At 37.3% G+C, this 22,709-nt stretch overlaps 1 pseudogene; it reads left to right on the forward strand.

Annotated features, from left to right (window-relative positions):
• The first annotated feature begins 4,156 nt into the window (after nt 1-4,156).
• Nucleotides 4,157-15,184, forward strand: LOC122020888 (annotated as a pseudogene).
• The last annotated feature ends 7,525 nt before the right edge of the window (nt 15,185-22,709 follow it).

The following is a 22,709-nucleotide window of genomic DNA, read 5'->3' on the forward strand; positions in this document are numbered from 1 at the left end:
AATTAGAGTATCCCTATAATCATAGCGACTTCTATCACGTCCTCTCCTACTTCTTATTCCAAAAGCTACTGTTTAGAATGAGGAATGACTACATGATCGCTTGATTGAGACCGCATGCTTTTATTTTCTATTATTTCGAGTAATTCTTTACCCTATCATTCAGATGGATATTTTTCATTGTTAGCTCCTTTATTTGGTTTGCTTGAATAATGTAGTTAAAATATTCCTTATTACTTTGCCTTCCTACTTCGGTGTCATCAAATTGTGATGTCTCTATTGGACATGGAATATCATTAACGAAATCAAGGTTCTTAATCAATATTTTTTCAGATTGGGTATAAATTAGCTCAACCATAACCTGTCAAATGATAAAAACAAAGGATAAAAATTGCATATTAACCTAACAGGTGATAGTCTTCAATATCTACCTCTTTAGATGAGACTTGGTCGAACAAAGCCCTTGCTTTACTAATATGTGAATGAATATTCTTCCACTTGTTTATTCATGCTTCTTCAATATTATATGGTTTCTGAATTGGAACATACTCTAAAAATCATGTATGTTTCATTATCACAAGTGTTACATATTCATACATATGTGCAAAATGTTGTCAAATTTACCATCAAAAATAAACTCACTACTAATATACCAGCAAATCCCTTTAGGTAAGGGAGGTTGGTGTTGGAGTGTATTATCTGAGTTGATGAAAATATGCCCAAATCTTAGGTAATTGTGGATCCATAAATTCATAGATGACTTCAGCCCAGTTGAATCTAACAAGATGGTCAAAATCATCTACTATATCTATAAAACCTAAAGGAACCTTATATGTACTAGAAGAAAATAAGACACAAATAAATATATACAAAATATAGAATTTGCAAAATAATAAAATGTCATCGTCTATTTCAACGTAATTGGCATAAAATTAAGCAACTCCTCAATTCTTGATCTGGTAACTTCTTTTTTATTTGAGAAGTAAGTTAGAAAGAGGTCTTCTGATACTTTAGTTAAATTGATTGAAACCGAAACACCTCGATCTGCAATACCAAGCAACAAAGAAATGTTTCTTCTAGTGAAGGTAATTGGTACACATGAAAAACTTAAATGATTAGTTATCTTCTATGACAATATAAATATTATATAAGCTAATATCATGTTCAACATATCATTGTCACGTTGGGTCTGATGTGGGATCATATCAAGCCCACGTTGGGCCTGATATGGGATTATATTAGGCCTACGTTGACTTGATATGGGATCATATCAGACCCACGTTAAGCTTGATATGCGATCATATCAGACACACATTGGGCCTAATATGAGATCATTTCGAACCCTCGTTTGTCATGATATCTCAATACCCCGATGGCCAAAATGAATAAATATTAAGATTTTTCAAAATATTTTATTTTACTATACTACTATTTCGTACTTAAAATTCACAATTACAAGCTATACATAAGAATCTAAAGGTTTGAGAAGTTGAATTCCAATTTTGAAATATATTGACCAATGTACCACAGATATGCTACATATCTTGTATGTCTAAGAAAATACTAAAAGGGGATTATTTAATCATTGCTATATGTCAATTATGTAAAATAGCAGATCCATGATGACTTCCTTTTTTTTTGGATGTTAAAAAAGAATCTTTTAAAGTGACATAACATACTGTTCCAATTCGGTTTCTATCCAAACTGGTTTAACCTTTGCAAATTCAATACTTACGAAGGTAATACCTTTGTGAATAATTGAACAGTAGAGGATGAAACGTTCGACCCACTTCCTTGCGCCATTATGAAAACGAAAACCCTAAACCTTCACTACAATGAAGAGATCAGTGTGGATTTTCATTGGAAATCCTTAATGTCGCCTTAGGCACACACGAAGATACTTACGTATGCTTTCGATGGGGGGACGATCTCACAACTAAAAAAGAGCGAAAGATTTTCACAATCCAAGAGTTAAAAAAAGCGACGAGGCTTGCATGCGCTGAGAGAGAGAGGGAGATAAATGTTTACGCCATCAGCATCCTAACCATTAATAAAATTTTTAAATCAAAACAATTTTAATGTGATGGATACCTTAAAAAATAGGATGGAAAAGAAAGATTGACGGGAGGAGTAGAAGGGAAATTTCATATATTTTATTATGCCCTTTCGTAAATACAAAATTATGATACACTTTTAATAAATTTCAATTTCCATTTACACCATTTGATAAAATACTAATCACATCAAAATATGATCAGTAATCGGGATCCTTTTCTCCGGTTTCGCTATTTGTTTCGGCACGGTTGAGGCTGGACTTTTCGCAGGGGTTCTTGTTCAGGCCCGGCCCAGAGGCAGGGCCATCCTGGGTGATTGCCCAGGGCCCCAACTTTGGGAGGGCCCATAAATATTAAATATTTATATAATATATATATATATATATATTATATTAATTATTTTAAAAATTAAGTTTTATAACTTTTCACTGTTGCACCTTGTCTTTCGCCGCCGCACAACCTCAACTTCTTGGAGGGGCCCACAACTTTTAACTTTTAAATGATTATATATATATATATATATATATATATATTGTTTTAAGAATTAGGTTTGGTAAACTATTGTCTGATTTTTGTTTGCTCTCTTTTCTACTAGCGACTCTATGAGACCGCGACGGCATCACAGCGAAGCTGTGACTGTGCCACTTCTTTACACAGCTGCACCACCACCTCCGACACGTTGCTCCTGGAGGTTTTGAGCTTACGGTGCTGAGGTTTGCGAGTTGCGACGGTTGCAGACTGTCATCTACAGATCTACTCATCTTTTTCATCCAGGTATAATTATTTTAATTGATTTAAATTATAGTTTTATTCAGTTTATTTAAATTATAGTTTTACAATTATTGTAATGAAAACATTTGGTGAAATGATAATATTTGAAAATATATTTGATTTTTTGTTTGATTCGAAAACATTAAAATCATTAGATAATAATGAGTTGAGAAAATATTGTATTAACATCCACTTTTACGCATGAAAATTTATTAGATGTTGAATTAGATGATTTGTTTACGGAATTAAAAATATTATAAGTAACTTTACCAAATGAGATAATGTCAGCAATTGATATTTTTAATTTTATGAAAAATATAGATTGTTATCCAAATGTTGCAATTGCTTAGAAAATATTGTTAACTATGTCTGTTACCGTAAGATCAACTGAAAGGAGTTTCTCGAAATTAAAATTGTTAAGAATATACATGAGATCAATAATATCACAAAGAGATTGCATGGATTAACAATTTTATCTATTGAGAAAGAGATTTTAGAAAATCTTGAAATTAATAATATTATAGATGATTTTGCATCTAGAAAAACTAAAAGAAATCATTATAAATAATTTTTACTTTATGAAAAAAAATTAAAGATCTATTTTGATTGTTTCGCCCCGGGCCTCCTGATTGTTAGGACCGGGGCTGTTCTTGTTCCAGATGGTTTGAGGCAAATTAAGGTTTTTTTAATGCGAAGATAAATCATTTTTCGTCTTGGTAAGGAGCTGTTGCTATTGCATTTGGCTTTTAGTTTTCTTGGAATTGAGATGTGATGTGTTGGTTTATTGCCGTAAGGGTGTACTTGAGGTCGACTAGGGCGTTTCAAGACGTAATCCATTCATTTGCGCGCTGATTTGCTTAGATAGATGCCTTCTAACTTGATGTTGATCGTGTGGAATTTCATCTTAACACGGGATGGGATCCTCAATATTTTATTTGGTTACCAAAGTGATCATTTTTGTTTTAAAAAATGATATGTTTCACTGTCAATGCCGGAAGATGGAAATCTTGTTTTAAAAAATGATATGCATACACTGAATCCTATTAGTTTATTCTTAAGTTTGAACTAGACGTTTGCAACAATAATGATGGCTCGGACCTATTTTCTCTTGTATACTAAATTAGCGTCCTTGTGAGTCTGGAATTAGTTGTATCATGTATTCACTTTTGGAAATGTGTATAAAAGGTCATGTAATTGTTTTGAATCATTAGTTTTTGTGTCATTCCTTAATCCCTAATACTGTACAACTGTTATATGGATTCTTTTCTTGACACATGATTATTACGGTTTTTTAGCAATATGGGGGCATCCGTAGCCTTTATACTGCATGCAAACACAGGGGATTTGTGATGATATCTTATTACGACATGTGATCTGCTCAAAATGCTATGCATGCATTACAGAACATGCCCTTAAGGAGGAGGAAGCTGGGCATCCATTTTTCCATCCCAAAGGTCTGGCTATATATATACTTCATTCTACTATTCTTCTTTTTTTATTTTCTATTACTTGTTCATTCTCATTTCTATTATTTGTCTTCAGGATAACTCTTCTGACAAAGATGTGAATCAAGGAACTCTTGTGATATTTAATTTGGATCCTTCTGTTTCTAATGATGACCTCAAGCACATTTTTGGTGCATGTGGGGAAGTTAAGGAGGTGATTTTTTTTTTTCATCTGTGAATTTGCTTCAAATATAGTGTTTTATAGGCCTATGTTAAATGCCTGTTATTTGTTGTGGGAAGTAGATAAGGGAGACACCTCATAGGCTGCACCACATATTTATTGAGTTCTATGATGTTAGATCAGCAGAGTCTGCCCTTCGTTCATTGAACAAGAGTGACTTAGCTGGCAAGCGAATAAAACTAGAACCTAGCCGTCCAGGTGGAGCTCGTAGGATGTATGTACACCATTTTTGCATTTGCATATACTTGCTTTGTTTACAGCATACCAAGTCAGTGATTCTTGTCAATAATGGAATCAAATCTTCAATAATTCATTTTGAAGGATTTCAATGATTTGCATGATCCATGTTAAATCACTACTGTAGCTTTTTCTTACTACAAATGTCAACTATTTGGTTAAACTTAATTCGGATGAATAGTTATGAGTTTCAAAAACTTTTTGTTTGGCATACGTTATTCGCTTGACATTCATGTGGCAGTAAAATGAAATCTCATTTAGTTTAATATGCTGCTATGATCTAGTAACTATAGTTTTTGCTCTTTTATCTAATGATCAAGTTTTATTTTAGTTTAATATTCTCCTTTTGGCAACATAAATAAATCATACTTGTTATTGTTTATGAGCAACATTAAATGTCAATGCCTTAAAATCCATATTCTAATTATGTTTTGTGCTTTTCTCAAAATATGTTATTCAATGAGCAATTTTTGTATGAGAATGTATGGAGAGATCCTCAACTATTGCTTGTTATTAGTATTGTCGAGATCTTATATAAGCTGCAACACCATTGTTTTTTATTTGGTCAATATTTTTTTATTTTTTTTATTGCCAATCCATATAGAAAATACAAGCAATCCTCCCAAAAATCTGAAACCATACATCTCAACAACCATCCTCCCAAAAATCTGAAACTATACATCTCAACAACCAGTTAACAAACCCAAGGAGATTCTTCAATCCAAGGGTGCAACAAATCAAAAAAACTAAAGCGAATCAAATTTTGTACATGGAGGAAAATGCGCTCAGAGTTTGGAGTTTGTCCATTAAAAATAGCATCATTGCGCTCTCTTCAAATCCAATATACAGCAGAGCAAAAAGCAACCCGACAAATTTGAGAGCGTCTAGATTTAGAAGAAGCACGCCTAGAAAACCAGCCGACTTCTTTATTCCAACGTAAAGGGGTCCTTTGGATAGAACAAGAATGCAGTATCTTAGTCCAAACCATAGCCAAAAGTGGACAATCAAAGAAAAGATGAGAAATATCTCCCTGTGAATAGCACACAAACTGCACCCCCCCCCCCCCAAAAAAAAAAAAAAATCTAAATAGTCTAGAACGAGTAGTAAGTCTCCCCTTAATTGCAAGCCAAGCAATAAAGCTACATCCCCAAATCAAGTTACACCAAATCACAATAGGCTTTTTAGGCTAAAAATATTCATAAGCAGAAGCAACAGAATATATACCAGAAGTGGCAGGCTTCCAAGAAACGGTGTCTGAATCAGTGGAACAAGCAAAAGGAGCAATAATAAAATCCCAAGCTTAGCAGTAATCGAATCAATAGGATCAGGCCACCGCCAATGATTAGTATGCCAAACATCTGCAACACGAGCTGATTTAGAAATATTAGCATCAACAATACAGATAGATGGAAATTTCTCAATCAACGAAACACCCCGAAGCCATGGATCAATCTAGAATTTAAAATGCATACCAGAGCAAGGGAGTAAGACAACAAACCCTTGAACATTGAGCGAAGATCAAGAATCTTCCTCCAACACCAACTAGCATCAGGGGGTTTGATTATCCCCCAATAACTCAATGTTCGAAGCTTATTTGCCCTAATCCAAGCAGTCCATAAACTTTCATAAGAGGTCAAAAGAATCCATATATTTTTATCTACTGCGGCATAGTTCCAGATTGATAATGACTTAAAGTCCCAAGCCTCCTTCCTTCTTAGATAGACAAACATCATGCCAAGCAATATGTCTAGAGTTGGAATTGGAATTGCCATACCAAAGAACATTCTGACAAAGCCTGCCAATAGTCTGAACAACAGATTTCGGCAACATAAAGACAAAACACATATAGGCAAAGGCTTTGCAAAACAGAGATCACCAATTGGGCCCTACCCCCATAAGAGAGAAACCGAGAAGTCCAACAAGAAATTCTAACAGTGATTTTATGAATAATTTTGTCTTCTTCAAACCTAATGATATTAAAGGAATCCCCAAATAAGTCACAGGGAGAGAACCTTCATTGAAGTTTAACATAACCAAGATTTCAACTTTAATATGATCAGCAACACCAGAAAAGAAAGCACGACTTTTGCCCTTAGTGATATGTAACACAGAAACTTGTTCAAAGTATCTAAGAATGGACAAAACTTGAGTGTCTGAGTTAGAACTACCACGACAGATTACTAATAGATCATCAGCAATACAGAGATGAGTAATCCGGAGAGTACGACATCCAGGTGAAACCCAAAGTCAGAAGGGATCAAATGGTGAAAACAACGAGAAAGATATTCCATGGCAATAACAAAGAAAAGAGGGGAGATGGGATCACCCTGCCTCACTCCTTTCCCATGAAAGTAGCCCTCCAAACCCTCATTAATAACAATAAAAAAGTGGCAGTTCTAATACACGTCATAACCCAGTCAGTAAATTGAAAAGGAAATCCCAGATTCAAAAGAGCTTCTAAGAAATCCCAAGACACTGAACCAAAGGTCTTTCGAAAGTCTACTCTCAGAGTAAGTCTTGGGTTGCCATTATTCCTATAACAGTTGTGAGCAAGTTCATGGGCCAATAAAATGTTGTCTGCTATTCTATGACCTTTGACAAAAGAAGATTGGTTCAAAGCTATGATAGAGGGCATAACTTGAGTCATTCTAATAGCAAGAACTTTAGTAATGAGTTTGTATATGATAGTGCAACAATCAATGGGTCGATAATCAGTAAGACCAGAAGGATTGGGAGTTTTAGGAATAACCGCAAGGGCAGTAGAATTGAATTGCTTCAATAGACGCCAATTCTGAAAAATTCATCAACAGCTGCAAAATCTGAAGGGCCAACAGTATCCCACTCCTTTTTGAAAAAGTAAACATTAAAACCATCCACATTGGGGCTTTGTTATTTCCCATACCCATAAGAGCAGATTTGTCCTCATCATGACATATTGACCTCTGAAGAGAGGCATCTTGCTCAGAGGAAAGAAGCTTACCAGCCTACCAAATGGAGGAATCAGAATGCACTCGAGCATGAGACTCCACTCCCAATAAGTGCTCATAAAAATCAATCATAGCATGAGAGATAGTAAGATGATTAGAACACATAGAGTCATCCTGAAGACAGAGATACAATATTGTTTCTAGCATATATGAGTTTAAGGGATTGATGAAAGTATTTAGTATTTTGGTCACCCAGCCAGCCAGCCTTAACCAATCAGCACGAGCTTTCTGTTTGAAATAAATCCCTTCACGGAATTTTAGAGATCTATAATGAGTAGCCAAAACTTGCTCTTGATCTAAAAGATCTTGATCAAGAGGATCATGGTTAAGATTAGACTGCAAATGATCCAAAGAAGCTTTACAGTTAGCCACTCGAGCAGAGATATCTGAGAAATCTACTCTATTAAGAACACGAAGCTCCTTAGCAAGCAATTTGAGCTTAGACCAAAGCACAAACATAAAAGAGCCAAAGATCGGAGATCTTCAAACAGCAGAAACAATCTGCTTGAAATGAGGATGAGTAGTCCACATATTAAAAAAATTGAAGGGAGGGGCACAACAATCTGCTTGAAATGAGGATGAGTAGTCCACATATTAAAAAATTTGAAGGGAGGGGCGCGTCGAGGAATCACATTCCTAATATGAACAATAAGAGGGGAATGATCGGACAATCCTGGACTAATAACCTCATAATCAGACCCAAACACATCCAACCAATCAGAATTGATTAAACATCTATCCAACTTCCGCCAGATACGAGACTCAGCATCCTGATTGTTTCTTCAGGTGAAAAAGAAACCATGATTGTTGTGCTTAAAGAGACCACACCTAAAAAAACAATCCTCAAACTCAGATCCACAATCTGACGTATGGGCATCACTAATTCTCTCAGAATTATTCAAGATGACATTAAAATCTCCCTACACTAACCAAGCACCAGAAGTAGAAAGAGCAAGGTCAACTAGATCAAACCAAAGAGCAACATGCTCCACAGGGGAATTAGAGCCATATACAAGAGTCCACCAGAAAGTTTTGGACCCTAAAAGAGCTTTACAATTAAAAAATTGAGTCGTAACCTTTTCTACAGTAAAATTGATTTTAGAACCATCAAATAGTAGTAAAATTCTACCCAGAGCGGGCAAATGAAAATTATCAAGGTTGGACCAATTATACAACTTTAAACGAGAGAGGACTTTATCTTTATTATCCGACTTTATTTTTGTTTCAAGGAGCCCTAAAGCCATCAATTTATATTTTGCAACCAAAGGATACACCTTTGATTGTTTAAGGGGATCATTCAATCCCCTAACATTCCAAGAGTCAATCATTAACCTCTATCAGGGGTTTAACAACTCTCTGTGGCCTACCTTCACCAATAACACCAATAGGAGGGATAGTGACAGGAATAGAACCAGTTAAAGGAGCCGATACAACCACATCAGTTTTTGAAGTGGGCATAGATCCAAATTCACGACTACCAGAAGAGGTTGTAGTGGGTAAAACAGCCTTACCCTTATTTGCAGCCAATATCTTAGCAAAAGAGACCATTATAGCAGCAATCTCATAGGCAGTATTAGAGATAACAGAACCAACATCATTTGTGACAAGAGGATTTGCACCAGTAGTTATAATAGGATGTTTAACTTTCTCCTTCCAAACTTGCTTAGGACTTAGACAATGCACAAGAATAAAGGTGTTTATCGTGGCCAATTTGTTTACAAATACTGCAAGGGATAGGCTTCCATTCATACTTAACATTCTGGGTGATTTGGGCACCAAAGTCATCCTCAAGAATAATAGAATCAGGGAAATCCCCAACAATACACATGTCAACCAAAATACGATCAAAACCAAGCTTATCACGTCTCAAAGTGCAAAGATTACAGAAAAGAGGCTTACCCAGAATACTACCAATTCGACTAAGAATGCCCTTCGTTCAGAACTCCCAAGGAAGCAAGGGTAATTGAACCTAAATAGGAAGCACCTGAATGCCACTAAGATCAAGCTTCATTTGAGGAACCCAAGCTTTGAGAATGAAAGGCCTACTATTAAAAGAGTAAGAACCATCATTAAGAACCCTATCTTTACCAACATCAAAGTCAAATTGAAACAGAAAAAGATTATCTTTAATCTGAATCACTGAGGAAAGATCATATTGCTTCCATCGATTAAAAGCAAAATTCTCAATTTGCTTATAATGAGGAGAATACCCAAAAACACAACCAATCAATGCATGTTGCCACCGCTGAGTTTCCTCAAGAACTTCCGTAGAGCCAAATTTCACCACACGAACACCATTACTCACCACAGGTGGAACATAAGCAAGATCACAACCTGCGCACGAGTACGATTTTGACAGAAAGATCAGCCCATTTGGAATTACCACGAAGAGACTCCATTTTTAGGTTCAACATTAATTGGCATAGAAGCCCTAACCTCAGGGTTAACACTCACAGAAGCCCTAAGATATGGGAAATTTTCCAATGGAGGAGAAGGCCTAGGGTCTCAAGGAGATTGCCCAAACCCTAATGCAAACGGATTTCAAACAACATTAGGAATGGGCACAGTAACATCGCAAAAAGATGAACTTGGAGAAAGAAGTATCCTTCGAACGTTGCTTTTTCCTCCCCATAGAGAATAGGATTCAATGTAAGAGCAAAGCCAGAGGCGCTAAGAAAAGACAACAATGAAGCTAAACTCTCCAGCACTCGCCGGTGCAGCCGCCAACGGAAACCGTTCCCATCTCCATATTCTCAATGTTCTGCAACACCATTGTTAGTTACTATATTGTTAAAGATTATAGTTTAACTATTTTCATCTTACCTTAAATTGGTAATTAACAAACTTTTTTCCAATTTTACATCTCAAGAACTATTATGATTCTGGATTTTGGTACCAGGGTTTTTAATTGTGGATATTTTTTAATATGCCCCACGTAACATGGATTGGGAACTTCATAGATATTAAAATTAGTGTGCAAGAAATTTCTTGCCTATTTTAAAGTATGATAATTAGCAAACACTCTACAATCACTCAAATGTCATTCAACATCTCCCAAATCTTGACATGTAATTGGTATGTGCGTTCAAATTGAAAAGTGTGCTTGTACATCTAGTGTGCATTTATAACCCTTGTTACGATGAAATTTGGATGTTCGCTGCTGAATGCTTCTTGCTATCTCTAGATTCAACTAGTAGGTTCCTGCCCAAGGTCAACACGTGGTCAAAGGGTGCCGGTCTTATCTCAGCATGGCCCCTCCGATGCTTAAATGAGACTTCGTGAAAGAGAAAAGTAGAAATATTATGGAATGAGATATTATTAGAGAGAAATATCATGTCTCGTCCTTCGATTACCAATCTCTTTTTAAAGCCTTTATTGAGTATTGACTCCCATTACGATATCCCTTCTACAACAACCGTTGACCTCCATTAATGGCCTCCTTCATATAACGATCCCAACATGCACCCCTCTGTAATGGCTAACATTTCTCATTACTAGTCACCTTCATTATCGGTTACTCCTTCCTAAAATGCTTTATCTTTAGGTTAATCCCTTGCCCACAAACATTCTTGAACTCCCCTGGGCTCAAATCTCGAGTGCCAAGCACCAAACAATCCGAGCTCTTACACACCCGAGTCCCAAGCGCTGAGCACCATTCCTGAGCTCTCACGTACCCGAGACTCGAGTGCTAAACACTATATCCTCCTCCTTTTGGGCCTGATGTGGCCGGACCCATCCTTCGTCCCGGTCCACGTATCCTAGCCTCTCGGACTTCCCAACTCTTGAATCGTGAATTATTAGGGGGTATCAACCCCATTTGCTGATGTCACTGTACAGAAAAATCTTGTAATGTTATGGAAAAAGATAATTTGAACATTGGATTGTTATGGGCTTTATCCAAAATCTGAAGTTCCAATAAGAAGACTTGCCATCAACAAGTGATTTTGGCAACAAATACAAATTAGCAGCTAGACTATAGTTAATTGACTTCAATAGCTTGAATCCTATTGTAAAATGTAAATGCAAGAAATCGTTTTTGTAGTCTATCATTATTTACTATTTTACTTCGACCTAATAGCCAAGGTGATAAATATCTTTTGCATGGTTTAGCTACTTTTGATGGTTTAGGTACTATCGAGGCTTACACTGCATATACTCATTTATGACATTACTACTACCCGAGTTCAGTAAACTAAATACCAACCAATGCTTTTGTTTGGGGATAAACACTAGGAAATTATCCTACCTTTTCCTTACCTTTTGGTAAGTCTGGTTGACAATCTGGACCTTGATTCATAGAGAATCTTTATATGATGTGCGATGGGTTGAATAGGAATTTCCATCAGGTTGTTGATATTTAGTTCTTAATTGTAATAATCTCAGTTTCATTTACTTGCCTTCTTCTGCTTTTGCATTAGCCAATTTGATTACCAATGGGTATGGCATTCTGAAAGGAAATTATTTTGGTAAATGACTATTATCCTTTGCCTGTTTGAACATGATAATCAAAGTCCCTTATTACACAGCCAGTTGAAAATCTTATTAAAAAAATGGATGACATCACAAGCATGGTGATTTTATTCATCATCATTATCATTTTATGAGCCAGAAAAGTACATGCCATTTTCCGAAAACTGTCAGAGCTTCTGAACTTGCATTGTAATTTACTCTAAACCAGAGAATATCAGTTTAATTCTTAAATGATGATTTTACTTAATATTTGGTGTATACACTATTTGATTATCTCCTATTTTTGCTATACTATGTCACTTGGGTAAAATGTTATGGTGAAGCTCTTGGTAAATTTAAGTGATGATATTTCATTTCCCCATACAGTTTGATGCAACAAATGACTCATGATTTCGAACAAGATGAAACCAGAGGTTACTGGCATCATATGGATTCACCTATTACTAATTCGCCACCAGGTAGAGACATAATATGGGCCTAAGCTCCTGTTTGCTCTTTATTTTTCACTAGTAACATTAAGTTTGTGCATTTAATTGGTACTATATTTTAGTATGAACTGGTTGTTTCTTGTATTACAGGTCCATAGGGGCAAATCAGTAGTCCAAATCATAGCAGTCCTCTAGACGTTTTCAGTAAGTTTCCTAGTGGGGGGTGTAATGAGTGCTATTGGAAATAATCATTTGCCTGGATTAGCATCTGTACTTTCCCCAATTTCAACTTCAGCAAAGATTGCACCTATTGGGAAGGACCAAAATAGAGGTGGTCTCTCTAATCAGAAAGCCTATGGAACCAGCCAGTTACATGGAGGTGGGCACCATAATTCTCATTCTTTGCCAGATCACACTCATGGATTGTTGAACCCAAGTCCAGGCAATTCAACTTCATTTGGTTCACCAACGCCAAATGTTTCTGTGGTTGGGACTCTGTCTGCTCCACAATTTCTCTGGGGCAGCTCATCTTCATACAATGAGAATATGCAATCTTCTGTTTGGCAGTCTCAAACTTTAGGAAATTCATACGTGCCAAATGGACAAGGGCAAGGACAAAGTTTCCCTTATCCACTCTGTCATGGCTCAATGCATGGGTCCTTACACAAGCATAATTCAAATTATTCTGGATCTGCTCCATCTGTTTTTCCTTTCGACAAACAGTATGGCTTTATTCCCAAGTCACCAGAGATATCTTTCACAAACCATATTGCAATTGGCAATATAGGAGTTAACCAAAATGATTTAAGTTTTATGAATATAACTCCCCCGGCAACAATGAATCAGGGCATGATGTCTGGAAATATGCCTGATAATGGTTCACCTAATATGGGAATGATGCCTGCACACAGATTTGGGCCTTTGCTCTTTCGGAATGCTGCATGCCCTGGTCCAACATCCATTGGCTTTGATGGTTTTGTTGATTGGAACCGTAGCAGGCGAGTGGATAACCATGGGAATCAAGTAGATAATAAGCAGTACCAGCTTGACTTGGACAGAATTATTAATGGGGAAGATGCTCGAACTACAATTATGATAAAGAATATTCCAAATAAGTGGGTTATCTTAAAAGAGAAACTACTGAAGTTTTATGCTTTTATATTTATACAAAATCACAAACTTTATGAAAAATTAGTAATTGCCTCTAGGTACACTTCCAAGATGCTTTTGGCTGCAATAGACGAAACTCACAAAGGCACATATGATTTTTTTTGTATCTTCCAATTGATTTTAAGATAATTACAGTACACTTGATCGAATATCAGTGGTTTAATAACAATTTCTTTTTCAGGTATAAACTAGTTCGTTTCTACCTGCGCAGAATAAGTGCAATGTTGGCTATGCATTTATTAACATGGCCTCTCGGCCCTCTCCTGCACACATAATATCCTCTTACAGGGTTTGTTGCTTCTCCTTACCTCTAACCTATGTTACTTGAACGCATCACAAAGCTATTCTATCAAAATTAGCAGTAAGGTAAACATTTAAAGCTCTACTCATACAGGCATTTAACGGAAAGAAATGGGAGAAGTTCAATAGTGAGAAGGTTGCTTCTCTGGCATATGCGCGAATTCAAGGCAAAGCAGCACTTGTTGCCCATTTCCAGAACTCAAGTTTGATGAATGAGGATAAGAGATGTCGTCCAATTGTTTTTGATTCTGCGGGAATGGATGCTGGTGATCAGGTAATGTGCAAAATGTTTTTGTGTGCCAATCATAGTGAAATTGAATCTTATCTGGATAACTGATACATGCACAATAACAATGGTTGACATTTGGGCAACCAAATCCACATTCAGCTTTCGAGATTCTATTGATTGGGAAATAATGACTAATTTGCATTAATTTCCTTTTTCTTTTCTTTTCCGCAGCAATAGTCATATTTTTATTGACTGTTCTCATCATGTCAAATTATACTTTACCATGAGATTTTTGATATGATTAAGCCAAGTTAGATATACACATCCAGTCAAGACAAGTATTAACAAAAAGCAAAAAGTGATTAATCTTATGTAGTGCCATTTCTCCATTAGGTAAATCTGATTTCCCTTTGTTTTCTGATGAAGACGATGGCTGACAGTTTAGTAGGTTTCTGATGAAGACGATCTCATTCAATCAAGTAGCATGCATGTTCCTCGAGAAGATGGGATGGGTGGGGACTCACCTGAAAGTCCAGTAGGGAGTTATCCAAATGGGAACAACATAACCATACCCGAAACTAGCTCGGAAGGATAAGTTCTCAAACTAATGCATTTCAAACTTGAGTGTATACTAGCGCGTCGATATGTGTCCAAGTGTAAGATATGGTGAGTGGGGGAAATTCCTTAGCGATTGTACTGAAAGGGTGTGTCCACTTTTGTAACTCTGGACGGACCAAACTGTCACTGGCTCCTGCCATTAATGGAAATTGGGACTCCATATTCTGTGTTTTTTGCACAGATAGAAAGCTGTAATTGTTAGAGAAATCAGTTTGAAGTGTACAAGGATTTGGATGCTGTGAATTCTGTGTTTGGTGGTAAAATGTGTTAAATTTCTGGTCTTTTTGCTGATCTGTCTTCACTATTTTATACATTCCTCAGCTTTTGTAAAAGCGTTCCTGGACACCAGATAATCTTTTTTTCTGTCGAGATTTTGTAACTTTTCTAAAAAGTAAAATTTTTGCAGCTTTCCCTATTGTAGTGGAATAGACGGCCGCTGGGTGCCACAGATATCCTTTCTACTTGTCATCCCTTGTTTGTCGTATTTGAATTCAGCATCTTCGGACACCAAAATATTGATTTACAAAAGAACAATGTGGAAAAAAAAACACCAAAAAAAAATGATTTTTATTGTTGTTATTGTCCATTAATTAGGAGAGAATTTGCAATCTTATCAGATTGAATGATTTGAGTTTGACTGAATGGTCTTCAATCAATTAAAAAGTAATCATGTTTTGAGTGTACTGGATTTAAATAGAAGCACTATAAGTTTACAACAACAATTATACATCTGAAAATCTTTATAGTCTTGTAATGTTTTTATTAAAAACTCAAAAGTTTAAGATTTTTATTTTCTTAGAAAATTTTCTTATGTACTTATTTATTTTATATTTATAAAAAGGGAATTTATTTATAAATGACTTCTCCGAGTTTTAAAAGATTCGGCAATTACCAAAGGTGCATGTAAAATTCTAAATGTATCAAAATGTGCACACTATTTTGATATTTAATAAAGAACGCATATTTTTTATTTTATCCTTCTAACAAATTTGACTTTTTTCTTTTCTCTCACTTCTATTTTCTCTCTCCTATGTATGCAACCAATATTATTTTTTCTCTCCTCTTTTTTCTTTCCTCTTTTTTTTTTTTTCATGTATATATGCATAATATAGGCCTGATATATGCAAATCATATCAAACTCACGCGACGTTTAGAGTTTAGTTGATTTTTTGATAACATTTTAATACATTTGGAGAAATCAAAATAATCAATAGATAGCATATTTGAACTTTTAACAACCCTAGAAAATGACATAAACAGATCCATTATTTATTTTAGTTTCTACGGGTACAATCAAAGCTCTCTAAGTCCATAAATGAGTTTTGATTATATCCATTTCAGTTCTTATAAATTTTTTATATTGTAAAGAGTTCAAATATATTATTCATTATTTATTTTGACTTCTAGAAAGTCTTAAAATATAATAAAAAAGAATCAACAAAAATCTCTATACATTGGGCCTGATATAACCATATTAGGCCCAACGTGGGTCTGATAAATTTTAAAAGTGATAATCCATAAAAAAAAAAACTGTAATTAAAGGTTTCAGTTTTGAAGATGACATGCTTATGCATGGAAATTGGGCAAATGAACCTACAGTTGATACCATTCTTCTATATCACAATGCAATTCCTGAACCAGATGAGAAAACTGGTAACTTTACTTATAAAATGGAATCATCAGATAAAGCAACATTTCTTGTTGCTGCCAGGGAATTTGGCTTTGAGTTTTGTAAGAAGACTCAATCTAGTGTATTCATTAGGGAGAAATATTCATCTTCTGCATATCTTATTAAGTGATAACAATTCAATTTGCGTATTTTAATCAATAGATTTTCTTGAAGATCTTGGTGACTTGATATTGTATTCTAATATAGAGAGCTCAAGATTCTCAATATGTTGGAATTCAATAGCAAAGGGAATTCAATAACAAAGGGAAGAAAATGTCTATAATTGTGTGTGATGCAAGTGGGAAAATTTTTCTTCTTTGCAAAGGTATTGATAGGTATGTTTAACTTTTATACAAAGGATTTTTTTATGACTGGAGATGTAGTTTGTGTGAATTATGTCTTTAGTAAGATCTGAAATCACTGATGTAGGTGGTAAATACAAATTGAATTGTTACTTATATTTGATTTTTTTTAAAAAAAAATTATTTTTGTTGAGCATCATCATATTTTAGCTTCTAGAAGATCTTCAAATTTCATCAGGAAGAATCGACAAAAATCCCAATACGTGGACCTGATATAAATCATATCAGCCCTAATGTAGGCCTAATATGGAATCATATCAAGCTCATGTCATATCAGGCTCAACGTATGGAGATTTTTACTGATTATTTTTAATATATTTTAATACTTTCTGGAAGCCAAAATAAATAATAGATAGTATATTTGAATTCCTTGCAATATCAAAAATCCACAAGAACTGAAATGGATACAATCGGAGCTCTCTAGGTTCATTAGTGAATTTTAGTTGAAAACTACTAATGCACCTAGAAAGCTCCAATTGCATCCATTTTAATTCTTATGGATTTTTTATGTTGTAAGGAGTTTAAATATGCTATCCATTATTTATTTTAACTTCTAAAAGGTGTTGAAATATAATTAAAAAAATCTGTAAAAAAAACCTCTACGTTGGACCTGATATGATTCATATTAGGCCCACACATAGTCGTTTAGGTTATTATGGTGTTAAGAGGATTAATGGAATTATGATATTAAGAGATTATTTCAATTTAATTAATCTAATTAAATAATCTAACTTATATAATTAATCTAAATAGCCAAACTACCCTAATTAATCTAAATATTGTAATTAATTCAATTTAATTAATCTAAATAATCCAACTAATTAACTCATTAATTCAATGTAATTAATCTAATTATCCAAATTAAGCTAACTAATCTAATTAATTCAATTTATTTAATCTAATTAATTCAATTAAACTAACTAATCTAATCCATGTAATTACCTTAACTAACCTAATTAATTCAATATAATTAATATAATTAACCAACTTAACATAACTAATCTAATTAACCTAATCAATCTAACTATTTTAATTAATCTAATTCAATTATTCTAATTAACCAAATTAAACTGAGCATTTTAACCTATCTAATTAAACGAATTAACCTAACTAATCTAATTAACTGAATTAAACTAACTAATCTAAATAATCTAATTAATTCTATTTAATTAATCTAATTATTATATTAGTTGAATTAAATTAATTAGTTGGATTGGATCAGTTAAATTGAATTAATTAGATTAGTTAAATTGAACCCTAAACCTATACTCTATACCTTAATACTTTAGGTTGGATAGAAAGCGTCAGAGGGAGGGGGTGAATAGCGTTCATGGCTATTTTGTTCGTTTAAAGCAATCAAGCAATACGCAGCGGAATAAAAGCAATAAAAAAAATGACACGTTAATTTTACTTGGTTCGGAGCCTGTGACGATTCCTATTCCAAGGCCCGCGATCATTGATCGCTTTCGGTGGGTAATCACTATAAGCTCAGAAATTCTTTACAATTTCAAGTACAATATTAAAGCAGTAATAAAAATTATACCGACTACTAAGAATAGTAAACTTAAAGTTTCTGGTCGTCAAAGTCTTGTTACAACTTTGGCGGATCGTCCTTTGAGTAACACACGGAGAAAAGATCGCGAGTTTGGGTTATCTCCTTGCTGCTACTCGAACTGGGCTTAAGTAGCCCGTGGAGGGCGCCTCCAACACCATGGAGGATGCCCTCAATCCCGCCGAAACCGCAACATAGATGAGCTCCGAACTAGTCATCGCTTATTCGCCTGAGGGCGCCACCAACTCCATGGAGGGCACCCTCCACCAGCGTCCAGGGCGCCTTCAGATCCATGGAGGGTGCCCTTTGCCCAGCGTCCAGAGCACCTCTAGCTCCATGGAGGGCACCCTCTGCCCTGCTGCGTGGAGGTATTCGGCTAGTGCACCCGAGGCGCCTCCAAGCTCCATGGAGGGCGCCTCGGGTGTTAGGATCTCTTCGTACGGCTAGAGAGGGGGGTGTGAATAGCCGACCCCAATTGCTCGCGTTTCTTTCTACAAACTAGGGTTAGCGCAGCGGAAACTAAATGCAGAAAGAAAACAGGAGAAGAAATCAAACCTCTACGCAAGGATGTAACGAGGTTCGGAGATGAAACTCCTACTCCTCGGCGTGTCCGTAAGGTGGACGAAGCCTATCAATCCGTCGGTGGATGAGTCCCCGGAAAACCGGCTAAATCAAACTCCTTGTGGATGGAGAAACCTCGCCACAATCACTTGCAACAGCAAGCTAAGAGTACAAGAGAATAGCAAGAACAAAATACAACGGGAATGTAAACACAGTAGCTTGCCTTCTCGTCGACTGGGGTCCCGGATGAAGTAGCAACTTCACGGACAGATGCAACAAGCAACTCAGCAGCAGCTGATCCAGTCGTGGAATGAAGCTCACGCGAAGCTTCGACAAGGAGGAGCTCAACAAAGCTCAAGCACAACAGCACTTCGCAACAGGAAGGAAGAAGAAGAAGTAAGTTTTTTGCAGCAGCAGCCCTCGACCCCTTTATACCTGCGAAGAAGACAGCGAAGAAACTAGCCGTTGCGTCGCAACGGCTAGAACCCTGATCGACCGATCAGCCTAGGCGCATGAAGCTTATGTTTGTCACCTGATCGGTCCCCAGACCGATCAGGTGTCGCGATCGAAGCCCTGATCGGTCCACAGACCGATCAGGCTTATGCCTGATCGGTCTTGCCGACCGATCAGGCTTATGCCTGATCGGTCTTGCCGACCGATCAGTCCATGGGTGGATCGGTCAGCAGACCGATCAGATTACAATCAGTGAGCCACTGATCTGATTCTGATCGGTCACCAGACCGATCAGGGCAAACGCAGTATCACTGGATCGGTCACCAGACCGATCCAAACTTCTCAGCCCTAGACCTAAGGCTTCCACACCAACATTCGGTCAACCTTGACCTGTTGGTACATCATTCCTAGCATCCAGTCACTCCCTTGACCTGCAATCACTTCCCGCTAATTGTCCGGTCAATCCTTTTGACCCACTTAGACTTCTCCACACCAGATGTTCGATCACCCTTGATCCATCTGGATTTTTCCCTTGCCCGGCTTCACTCACCAGGACTTTCCACACTGCCTAACATCCCAGTTAGGACTTTCTCACTGCCTGGCTTCACTCACCAGGACTTTCCAACTGCCTAACATCCCAGTTAGGACTTTCTCACTGCCTGGCTTCACTCACCAGGACTTTCCACACTGCCTAACATCCCAGTTAGGACTTTTCCGTGCCAAGTCTCCATACTTGGACTTTTCCAGTGCCAAGTCTCCATATTTGGACTTTTCCCGTGCCAAGTCTCCATACTTGGACTTTTCGCGTGCCAAGCTCCCTGCTTGGACTTTTCCAGTGCCAAGTCTCCATACTTGGACTTTTCTAGTGCCAAGCTCCCTGCTTGGACTTTTCCGTTGCCAAGTCTCCATACTTGGACTTTTTCCCGAATCAGGTCAACCTTGACCTACGGTTACCCCAATAATCTCCCAAACATCTATTCTTGTCCCATATCAAGAATACAACTCTTCCACGAGTGTCAAACATCAACATGCAACTCAACTAGGTCAACCTTGACCTAAGGTTGCACCGACAATCTTCCTAAGTCAAACATCAAAATACAACTCGAGTCAGGTCAACCAGGTCAACTTTGACCTAAGGTTGCACCAACAATCTCCCCCTTTTTGATGTTTGACAAAACCCATAATCAAGTTAGGTTAACCCGATAACCTAACTTAGGTTTTCCAACCATCTTCCAATGTCCAATGTTCTTTCCTTGAACATTCTCTGGACATTCTCCCCTTAGGTTAACCCGATAACCTAACTTGGGTTCTCCAATAATTCTCCCCCTTTTTGACATACATCAAAAAGAATTCCAATGTTCTTCCTTGAACATTCCTTGACATTCTTCCCCTAGCTTAGGTTAACCCGATAACCTAACTTGGGTTCTCCAATAATTCTCCAATGAACACTCTCCCCTTTTTGACACACATCAAAAAGAAAAAAAGGAGGGTATCAAGGTCAAGAGTTTCTTCCTAATGAAAGTCCCATACCTTTCATTGAAACTCTTAATTTCCCCCTTGATACTAAACTCAACAATCAACTTAGTGATAATCCCATATCACTAATCCTCAAAAGTCTTAAGGAGTAAAAACTCCCCCTAAAAGTCAACTCCCCCTTTGACCATTGCACCAACAATGTCTTTGAGAGTTCCAAACCTTTAGAAATCCAAAAACACCACTTCCATAACTGAAATTTCAGACAACAGCTGAAAAATCAGAAATTCGGCACGCCCTGATCGGTCCCCAGACCGATCAGCCCTTCACCAGATCGCACTCGTGCTACTGGAACTCACTGGATCGTGTTGGTGCAATATCCCTCAGGTCAAGGTTGACCTGGGTAACCAAGCTGAGTCTTGGTTTGGGTTTAGATGTTTGACAATAAGATATTGATTGAAGAAGAGTCAAGTAGGTCAAGGTTGACCGGATACTTGACTGGGAAGTCCTAACTGGGATGTTAGGCAAAATGAAAGACCTAGTGAGTGAATCTAGGCAGTATGAAAGTCCTGGTGAGTGAAGCCAGGCAGAAGGAAAGTCCTGGTAAGTGAAGCCAGGCAGAAGAAAAGTCCTGGTGAGTGAAGCCAGGCAGATGGAAATCCTGGTGAGTGAAGCCAGGTGAAAGTCCTAGTGAGTGAAGCTAGGCAGATGGAAATCCTGGTGAGTGAAGCGAGGTGAAAGTCCTAGTGAGTGAAGCTAGGCAGATGGAAATCCTGGTGAGTGAAGCCAGGTGAAAGTCCTGGTAAGTGAAGCCAGGCAGAAGAAAAGTCCTGGTGAGTGAAGCCAGGTGAAAGTCCTAGTGAGTGAAGCTAGGCAGATGGAAAACCCTAGTGAGTGAAGCTAGGTGAAAGTCCTGGTGAGTGAAGCCAGGTGAAAGTCCTAGTGAGTGAAGCTAGGCAGATGAAAAACCCTAGTGAGTGAAGCTAGGTGAAAGTCCTGGTGAGTGAAGCCAGGCAAGGGAAAATCCAGATGGATCAAGGATGATTGGACATCTGGTGTTGGGAAGTCCAAGTAGGTCAAAGGATTGACTGGATACTTGGCATGAAAGAAAAGTCCAAGTAGGTCAAAGGGATTGACTGGATACTTGGCATGAAAGAAAAGTCCAAGTAGGTCAAAGGGATTGACTGGATACTTGGCACAGAGAAAAGTCCAAGTGGGTCAAAGGGATTGACCGGACACTTGGTAAGGGAGTCCTAGCAGGTCAAGGGAGTGACTAGATGCTAGGCATGACATACCAACAGGTCAAGGTTGACCGGATGTTGGTTTGGGAGGTTTGGGACTTGGTTTTGGACAAAATCAAGTCTCTGGATCGATCGGTGGATCCAGACCTGTCCCAGCGAACAGAGAGCCTCGGATCGATCCGTGGATCGATCCAGAGGTCCCAATCGATCAGTGGATCGATTGGGACGCGGCTGCTTCGCGCGATAAGCGCTGGATCGATCCGTGGATCGATCCAGGCGCTTTTCCAGAGCACAGAGGCGCTCTGGATCGATCCGTGGATCGATCCAAAGCCTCCCCGATCGATTGGGAATATTCGAATCGATCGGGATCCGACCGTTGGCGTCGTTTATAGCTGCAGGCGTGTGATGGCTGCGGCAATCGCTTCACGGTTTCATCTCAGATCTTCGCCAG

Source organism: Zingiber officinale, chromosome 9A (genome assembly GCF_018446385.1).
Source record: "Zingiber officinale cultivar Zhangliang chromosome 9A, Zo_v1.1, whole genome shotgun sequence".
NCBI classification, from domain to species: Eukaryota; Viridiplantae; Streptophyta; class Magnoliopsida; order Zingiberales; family Zingiberaceae; genus Zingiber; species Zingiber officinale.